The sequence below is a fragment of the Sminthopsis crassicaudata genome, chromosome 3 (genome assembly GCF_048593235.1).
Source record: "Sminthopsis crassicaudata isolate SCR6 chromosome 3, ASM4859323v1, whole genome shotgun sequence".
Lineage (NCBI taxonomy): Eukaryota > Metazoa > Chordata > Mammalia > Dasyuromorphia > Dasyuridae > Sminthopsis > Sminthopsis crassicaudata.
The window spans coordinates 342,887,133-342,897,781 of record NC_133619.1 but is presented as its reverse complement, the minus strand read 5'-3'; positions in this window follow the sequence as shown (position 1 = coordinate 342,897,781).

Here is a 10,649-nt window from a genome sequence, read left to right as displayed (position 1 = left end):
GAAAGTATACTGCCAAAGTAAGTGAACTTATCCCTAGCATTCAAAATCTCTCCATTTGCTGTCACCAAGGCAATACAACCAACAGTTTCATGTATGGCTGATAACAGTGCTAGCTGATAGAAAACCTGTTTTCTTAGGCCAGAATTAGCACAAAAAAAGATAAGATCATAGGAAATGGAGGCACTGATTGCAGAGGACATTTCCAACATTTTTAGCTGAGATATGGATCAATGAGTAACAAGGATGGTGGGATCAAATGAGAAGATTTTAAATATAGAGGAGACGAATATGGGCATATTCGTAGTCATTGGGGAAGAAGTCATTAGAAGACAAGAAACTGAAGATTAATGAGAATGAGTATTATAGAGGGGACAAAATGGAAAAGATGAAGGAATGGGATGGATACAATGGGAGAAAAGATATGTAGAGGGATTTTCTTTGGTAAAGAGAAAAATATATTTTAGTGTGAGACAGTATAAAGCAGAAAATAATAGGAGCTAATGTCCTTGCTGTTATCAAATCATTTGCCCATTTTTAAGGAAACACGGTTATTTTAGACTTGGGATGTAGGCAGAGGCCCTTACATTCTGGTTCTTATATACATATAAAATGTATATAAATGGGAACCTTTTCAAAAAGCTGTGGTCCAGTTTTAAATAGTCAATGTTTTCATGTATTTCCACCATGGGAAACCATTCTAATCAGAATAATTTTAAACATTTTTTTTAAGTATGAAAAAATTTTAAGTTTATTTGGTTATTCTAGCAGAACAAAATATTAAAATTTATGCTTAAGTCACCACTACAAGAACTAAAAACATTTGATGCTAAGTCTTATCATAGTATAAATGTCTTGAATAATATTAAAATGTCTTACTTTAAAATATTTGCCTGTGGCAATATGACTACCTATAGCTTTTGCTCAAAATCCTCTTCACAAAATATTAGGCTTTGTTAGTTTAAAAAAAAAATCTTTTTTTTTTAAGGTCAAATGAAAGTGAATTTCATTAGTTAATTTAAAAAGTGAATCTGACTTCCCCAGTTATTCAGTGCAGTTCAAGTAACAGCATGAAATATAAGGGTGTGGAGTTTGCTAGTCTAAATAAATACTGACAAGATAGAATAGTCAATAAATATGCAAACTTGCTAAACTAACTTAACAGGTTTGCTATAAATGTCAACACCACATGACTTGTTAGAGCCAAACACTGGTTACTCCCCCCCCCAAAAAAAACCCACTAAACCTTGTAAAAAATGAAAATAAAATTGGTATTACTCTACATGCACTAACCAACTTCATTGAGTTACATTCTTAAGATAAAAATGAGTAGAAGAAAAACATTTTAAAAGAAATAAAAATGTTGGAGCAAAGCCAAGATGGCAGAGAGATGCCAAGAAATTGACTGAGTGAGGAGTCTCTTGCAGTTTTCCTCAGGAACAGTGTTAAATCAAGCCTCCAAAAAGATGGTGGAGTGGTAGAATCCACAAAAAGATGGTGTGAGACAATTTTCACAACATCACAAGGTAATGTAGGAAGACTTCAGGAAAGGTCTGTTTCACTTAGGTAAAGTGGGAACCCAGTCTATGCAGGCACGGTGTGGGTAATCTAGTGGGACACTCTTAGCCACAACACAGATTTGCAGCAGAAACCGCTACATCCTGATTCAGGGGGCCAGTGGCTCAAGATGCCAGCTATGAGACCTCCAGCCCCAGCACAGAAGGCAAATTGCGAGTCCCCGAATTCCAGCACAACAGGCTTGACTAAGCCAGACCAACCCTGCCCATGGGAAAGCTGGCAGCATCTCCAGCTTCAGCTCAGAAAGCCTGTGAAGAGGCTCCTGTACCTTAGGAACAAAGCCTATTAAAATAAACAAAACATCAAAAACAGCCCCAACCATACAAAAGGAAGATCAGAACACAGACTCAGAAGAGGACAGCAATGCAAAATATCTACATACGAAGCGTCAAAATGGAATATGAATTTGTTTCAAACTTTTTAAAAAGGTTTTCTTGGAGAAGCTCAAAAAGATTTTTAAAATCCTAAGAAAGAAGAAAAATTGGGGAAAAAATCAAAGCTAAGCAGGAGAATTTAGCAAAGAAAGGACAAAAATTGACTGAAGAAAACAACTCCTTAAAATTGGATTTGGAAAAATGGGGAAAAAATACTTTGAAGAAATAAAAATGCTATAAAACCAAAAGGTATAAAGGAACAGGGTATCTGTGGCTTTTGGGGCCTATTGTTATTCAATTGTGTCTGATTTCATGAACCCAGAGTTTTGAGATTTCTTAGCAGAGACGCTAGACTGGCCATTTTTCTGAAGTTCATTTTACAGATGAGGAAAATGAGACAAATAAGATTAATATAACTTGCCCAGGGTCACACAGCTAGAAAGTGTCTAAGGTCAGATTTGAATTCAGGAAGATGAGTCTTCCTGACTCCAGGCCCAATACTCTATCCATTAATGGTCATTTAATTTCTATTGCTCTCTTGGGGGGCAGATGGAGTGATATAAGCCAGGTAGCCACTGAGCAGTTTAGAATATATAGCACCAAGAAAGTAGGAGTGACCATTTCTCATTGGTCTTGGGAATGGTCCAAAATTTTTAATGGACCTATAGGCTGAAGCTGAGGGATTCAGAAGTTAGGTAGAACCTATTTATCATGGAAAGTGCTGATTGATTAAAAAAGGGAATTTTCACTAATAGCAGAAGCAAGTAATCAGACATATATGGAAATGGTTAAATCTTCTCTTGAATTCCTTTAGGAAGCTCTCTTGGCCACCAGGATATCTCCTTGTAAAAAAAAAAAATTGAACTGTCACATCCAGTTTAAATAGGAATGGTCTAAATAACCATATGCTATGTCTATAAGGACAATGAGAAGAAAATGTTAAAAGAATAATATTTTCCCACTTTTCAGATAAATAATATATTATTGTTTCTAGCTTTTTTGTTTGTTTTTTTGCTTAAGCAATTGGGATTAAGTGATTTGCTCATGGTCACACAGCTAGGAAGTATTGAGTATCTGAGACTGAATTTGAACTTAAGTACTCCTGACTTCAGGATCAGTACTCTATCCACTGTGCCATCTAACTGTACCCCCCCCCCCTTTTTAATGACAGATATGGATCTACAAGTCCATTTCATCAAAATAAACTGTGAATTTCCCTGTTTGATTCCCCTGATTATTACTTTAGATGTTTTGTTTTGAGATTTTTTTTTAGATTTTTATTTATGTAAAGAAAAAAAACTACATTAATAAATATAATTTTCCCAAAGTAAAACATTTTAAAATAAAAAGGATGAGATATCACTAATAATCATTGATTGAAACAATTTCAATTCAAACTATCATATTGGTAAAAATAATGGAAAGCAATGAAACTCAATGCTGACAGGGATGTGGAGATACAAGCATATACATGTATTAGTGAAGGAGTTTTAAGCTGGGAGAAATTTTTGGAGAATCATCTGGTTGTACACGGTAAAACTAAGAAAAATAATATCCTTTGAACCAATAATTCTTTTATCAGGAATATATCCCCAAGTGCTTCAAGTTACACTGTTTTAAAAAAAAAAGCTATTTAAAAAAAATTATTAGCAATATTTTACCTAATTACAAAAAAAAAAACACCAAAGCAACATGAATAGACAACAACGGAGAAATGATTATTATGAGTACATTAATCTGATGAAATAGCATTAAGACAAGTATGAGAAATAAAAAAGAAATCTGAAAAAATCTTTATGAAATGATACAATGCCCCCCAAAATACAGAATCAAAATAATGGAATAGGTAAGAAAAAAATGAAAGACAATGAATTAACAAAATATTTGAATAGAGACTTGGATGGAGTAACTGAAACTGATATTGAAATTAATTTAAATAAATTTAAATTTGCTTAGAAATTAATGTTTGTTATACAACTATATTTATAAATTAGATACAATTTAAATATAACCAGTTACTAAATTTAGTTGGTGATATTATATTCAATATTAAATTTTAATAAAATATTTTATTTTAAAAGATTTGATCATTTTTGTATTAGGTTCTGTTGAAGACAAATGAATAAATGAACTACATTGCCATCCAATTTGCTCTTTTGTCTTATAGCATTTTTTAGTTTGACAAAGTCAAACTAATATATGACTGTGCTACTCATGTTGGATAAAAAAAAAAGGTGGAAAAGATAGTAGATTGCATTTGCAAGACAGTTGAAACAATAAGTGATAGCATCTCAGGCGCTGCCCCAAGATGAGACTTTATATACATCCATCAGCACATTACTCAAATAAGCTGATGCTTCAGGAGCTGGAACTTCATTTGAGATGTGAAGCGACCTTTTCTGAAGATGTTGCTTCATCTTTTTATAATAGTCATTTCCCAATACAATCTCGATTAGTCACAGTTAAGTGAAACGAATCCAAACAGTGATCACTTCTAACATCACATGGAACATTGAGAGTTTCATCATATGTTCTCTGGGGCTATAAGTAATTATTACAATCAGTCAGAGTTTGGCTGCCTATCAGTATTTCCATTTATATTATTATAGCCCCCATCTGAAGTGCCCAGAAAATTGTAATCTCAATCATTCTCCCTTCTATCTAAATTGCATCCTAATTAACTCACCATTTCTCTCACCATAGCAGGTTTTCATTCCATTCTACCTTAAACCTAGCATAGTTCCTCCTCCTACCACTCTCAGCTAAGAATCTTGCCTCATATTTTACATTAAAAATTGAGGCCATTCACCAAGAGCTATCTCTTCTCCTGTCTTTCTTATCTATCACCCATGACTTAAATGTCTTCTGCAAACTCTCTTCTCCTTTCCTGTCTCACATAAGGAAGTGACCTTTATACTTGCCAAAGTAAACCCCTCTACATGCACAAATGATCCCATTTAATCTCACCTTCCCCTGCAGATTACTTCCACTTTCATTTATCTTCCATCTCTTCTTACCTATTAGCTGCTTTGCCTACAAACAAGCTCATGTTTCTCCATCCTCAAAAACCTGTCCCTTGGTCCATGCACTCCCATTAGCTATCATCCCATAACTGCTCATTCTGTGACTGAAGGCCATCTACAATACGTGTCTCCACTTCCTTTCCTCTCACATTATCTTCTTAACTCTCTAAACCGGCTTCCAACATATGTCTTCATTCAACTGAACTGTACTCCAAAGTTACAAATGATGTCTTAATTAATTACCTAACCTAATATCCTCTCCATTCTCATGCTTCTTGACCTTTCTGCAGTCTTTGACACTACAATCATCCACTTCTGGGATTCTTTGATACTCTTTGATATCAATGAATAGGTTGAGGAAAGATTATGGAACGTTATCAGCTAAACAAAGCAGTTTCTATTTTATCCTAGAAGCAATAGGGACCCACTGGAAGCTGAACAGAGGAATGATATGGCGAGATCTGCATGTTTATTATTTACAAGTTGTAAACAGTGGCATCCTGCACAGTTGCTGTTCAGTCATTCAACCTTCCTGACTCCAATTGGGGTTTTCTTGGCAAAGACACTGGAGTGGTTTGCCATTTCCTTCTCCAGCTCATTTTATAAATGAAAAAGCCAAGGCAAACATGATTAAGTGACTTGTCCAGAATCACAGCTAGGCTAAGATGATTTCACTCATGAAGAGTTTTCCTACTTCTAGGCCCAGGACTCTATCCACGGCCCCAACTTAAGACACCTTAAAGTGGAGGTTCTGCAGATATTTTAAATTCAGAAGGTTTAAAACTGAACTACCTTTCTCCCTAAACCTTTTGCCCCACTCCAAACTTTATTATTGCCGGTGTTCACAACCTGGATGTCACCCTCCACTCCTCCTCTGCCCCCTCTATCCAAGCTTTGGTTAAAACCTGTTTTACCTTCATAAAAATACCTCATAAATGTCCCCTTCCCTCCTCAGACATTCACCACTGCTATGGTGGATCACAATGACTTGTGTCTGCCACAAATCACTTCTCCCCCCAGTGCATCCTCCCTCCATTCAGATGTCAAAATGTTCCAAAACACAGATCTGACCACTTCAAACACACACACACACACACACACACACACACACACACACACACACACACACACACAATTTGCCAGTGGTTTGTTACTAGCAGCTCCCCATTACATCCAAGATCAAATATGGAATTGTATGGCATTTGTTGCCACACCTAAAATTCACATCTGAAACTGCAGCTTGGTGACCCGGGCCTTTTGCTATTCCTTGAATAGCAATCCATCTTATGTCTCTGGATATCGTCACTGGCTACTCCTCATATCCAGAATACTCTCCTTTCTGGCTTTTCTGGTTTCCTTCATTAAAAGCCCTTTCCTGATCCCCCTTAGTTCTATTGTCTTTACTGTTATTTCCACTTACTAGAAGTAATAAATTAAATAATAAATTAAACCTTGCCTGTGTAAAGTTGTTGTTTTCTCCATTAGACAGTGAGCTCTTTGAGAACTTTTACCTTTCTTTTTATCTCCAATGCTTAGCAAAGTGCCTGTCACAAAGTGAGCACTTAATAAATGCTTACCAAAAGATTCTTCTCACCTATTGATTCCTTCTCTACTGCCCTCCAACATGCCCATACCCCTATACTTAAGTCTTCCACCAGATCCCACTATACTCGAGCCATCATTTTATATCCATCCTCCCCTCCCTAGCTAAAGTCCTATAGAACTTTCTATATTCCCTGACTACACTTTCTTTCCTCTCACTCAATCAGATGAGAGTTTGGCTTCTGACTTCATCACTTGCCTAAAACTGTTCTCTTCAGGAAATTTATTTTTTTCAAATGAAAATCTGCTTTTTCTCCTTTTCACTTTCCTTCTCCATCAAGAAAGAAAAGCAAAACTGTTACAAACATATAATCAAACAAAAATTCCCACAAGCCCACCATGCATAGTATAGCTCATCATAAGTTCTCTTAAATTATGGTCAGTCATTGTGTTGATCAGTTTTAAAATCGTTCAAAGTTGTCTTTATAAAACTGTTAATATTGCCGACTGTTCTCATTTCTGCTCACTTACCACATCATGTAGGTCTTCCCAGATTTCTCTGAAAAAATACTCATTTCTTATAGCACAGTAGCATTCCATCATATTCATATTCTGTAATGTATTCAAATTATCCATTGGTAGGCAACCCCTATTTTCAATTCTTTGCCATCACAAAAAGAGCTATTTCAAATATGTTCGTATATGTGTTCCTTCTTTTTCTTGGGGGGGGGTTGTCTCTTTGGCCTAGTAGCAGTATCATTAGATCAAAGTGTATGCACACTTTAATAGTTTGAAGGGAATAAACCCAAAGTTTCATCAATACTGTATTTAAAAAAAAAAACCTGTTTTCACACAAACCCTCTAGTATTACCATTTTCAACATCAACTTTGCCAATCTGATGTGAAATAGAACTTCCAAATTTTAATGTACATTTCTCTAATTTTTAGTGATTTCAATCATTTTTATATTGCTATTGATAGCTTGGATTTCTTCTGAAAGCTGACTTCCCATCCTTTATTAGGAAATTGATACATTGTTATAAAATTTAGTCAATTCTTTATGTATACTGGAAATGAGACCATCAGAAAATCATTGCAAACATTTTTCTCCTAATTTTAACTGAATAGCTTTAGTTGGCACAAAAATATTTTCTGTAATCATAATTACAACTTTTTTCCTTGCTGTAATCTTATATTTGCTAATGAACATTTCTATTTATAGATTGGTGAGATTTCTTTCTTACTCTCTAATTTATGAGATCACTTTTTATGTTTTATGTTAGTATTATATATTTTATATCTAATCTGTCAGGCTACTTTCCAGTGTTTCCAAGCTTTTGTCTAATATTGAGTTCTTAGCCCAGTAGGTATGATTTTTAGTTTATCAAAGATTGGGCCACTGTGTCCATTTGCTTCTATATACTGTGTACTTACCTGTTCTACTCATCAATCTATTTCTTATCCAGTACCAAGTTGTTTTATTACTACCCCGTAGTATAGCTTGAGACCTGTTAGGTCACATTCCTTCCCATTTTTCTTCATTCTCTTAAGTTTTTGTTTCAACGATGAATTTTCTCTGTTCAATTTAGATCTGTGTGCAATGCTGTGTAGTCATGTCCACGTAATTCCTGTTTGTCTTGGCAAATAGACTCCCAAATATTTTATATGTTCTGTTATTTTAAACACAAACTCTTTCTGCTGATTTTGTTCTTACAGAAATGCTGACTTATTAGTATATTTTATAATCTGCAAGTTTGTTAATTTTTCATTTGATTCTCCAGGGTTCTCTAAGTCCTATCAACTATAAAAAGTTTTCTTCTTTCCCCATTGCTTATACTTAATCCCACAATTTGTTTTGCTGCAGATGGTCAAACATCACTTGGGTGAGACAACTGGGGCTAACAGACTTACCTAGGTTTAGCCAAAGATCTTAATGTTCAATTCTGATGGCCTTTTTTCCCTGAGCCTTTTTCCTTTTCAATCTTTTCAGCTAATTTCACTATTGCCTTATTTGCTTATCAGATCATGGCCCTAAAGTGGAGGGTATTCCAAAGACTCTGTCCTAAGCCCCCTAATTTTCTTTTACACTCAATAACCTCATCAGCTCCTATAAATTTATTTCTATGCTGGTACATCAGTTCTCATTCTCTCCTAACCAATCAGATGTCAAATCTTGCTATTTCTACCTCAGTATCTCTCACACCTGATCCTTTCCTTCCCCCCACCCCCACTTTCACAGCCACCAGCTAATTTTTAGTCTCCAGGCCATTTTCCATATTGCTATCAAAATGATTTTCTTAAGCACAGATCTTATTGGGTGACTGCAAGACGAGAACAAATATACTATTTAGCTTTTAAAGCCTTTACAACCTAGTTCCAACCCATTTGTAATTAACTTATTCTCACTCCAGACTTCAAATTCAGCAAACAGGTCTTCGGGGTTGCTCTTCATTCTCCTCCTCCAAAACCTTACACTGGCTACCTCCCATGCCTCAAGTACTTCTACATCTCCATTTTATAGAATCTCCACCTTCAAAAGCAGCTAAAGCATTACCTTATTATACTCGTCCTGCCTCAACTGTTGGCTTCTCTCAAACTACTTTGAACTTTTATTTGTACTTTTTAATGTCATTTTCTGCCCTATTCCTTTTTACAAAGTAATTCTTATTGTATTGGTATCTGAAAGTGACTAAAAAGCCCTTATATAAGTAGACTTTTAATGATTATATTCACACTTTTACTTATGCAGAGTCCTATACTTGCTGTTATTTCCTAGTGAAATACATTAACATTCACCCTCACTGAACATTTCCAGTTCTTTCCTATCACAAAAACTGCAATCCTCTTGAATACATACTCTTGAGAGAGCATGGGGGTCTGCAACTTGAAGATAGTATTTGCAAGACAGTGAAGGAAAATATTATGTAAACCTTAGAAGTATGAATAGAGATGATAATATACAGGGTGTCCCAAAAGTCAGTGTAGTTTTTAGGTTTCTTTAATAGCTATTAACACTTAAAACTGCACTAAGACTTTTGGGGCACCCTGTATGGTTTTTTTAAAAAAAAGTTGGAAATGGAGAGAAGCAGGCTATAGACTTTAAAGTCAGATTAAACAAAGTTCATTCTTAGCTCTACTTTAAAAATTTGTAAGGTATGTAATTTACACTAATCCAATTACAATGATGATTTCATTTTTTAAAACTATGAAAGACAAAAAATCCTAGGAACTCTTCTGTCCAGTTTTGGTGAGAGGGTTATATTATAGGGGTGTGTTTGTGTGTGTGTCTGTGTGTATTTCCTGCATATTTTAAACCCAAGCACACAAAGTAAAAAATAAGTAAAAATAAAACTTCCTCACAGCAAAATACTAAGAATAGAGCAGTTGTAAGTTTTTCTTCACATATATGAGAAATATTGCTATCTTGCGAGGCATTTTCTAGCAACTATGAGTGTGCCTATATAAATGCCCAATTACTGAAAAATGTAAATAAAAACAGGTTTCACCTCATAATTAACAACTTGGCAAAGATGATAAAGTATCTTCATGTTCAATGTTGAAAGAAGTATAGGAACGCAGTCATATTAATTATATTGTTGGTAGACTGAATTGCTCCAAATATTCAGGAAAAAAATTTCAAATCATTAAAAGTGACTAAATTGACCCAATGATATTATCAATAATAAGTCCTGTAAAGATGAAGACAAAGACTGAAGGATCAGTTAGACCAAAGTAAATACATAGCATTACTTTCTTATGGTAGCAAAAACAGTGGGTTCATATTAGAAATAACTCCACAAATTGTGACATATTAATATAATGGAGTATTATTAGGCCATAAGATAACATGAAATGCTAACTAGATTTGTGATCTTATGTAGAGTGAAAACCAAAATGATAATATTCAGAGTGACCATGCTAATGAAAAAAAATTATTAAAAGATATCAGAATTCAAATAAACATAAGGGTGAATTTTGATTGCCAAGGACTGTTGGAACATTTTATTTTCCCCCTCAACTTTTTTATTGCTGTGTATTTTTTACATCACCTTCATTTCTGAACATAGCTCTTACCCTTTCTCTACTTAGTCTCCAGCTTTCGAGAATAAAAGAGAAAAAAATTATTATATGCAAT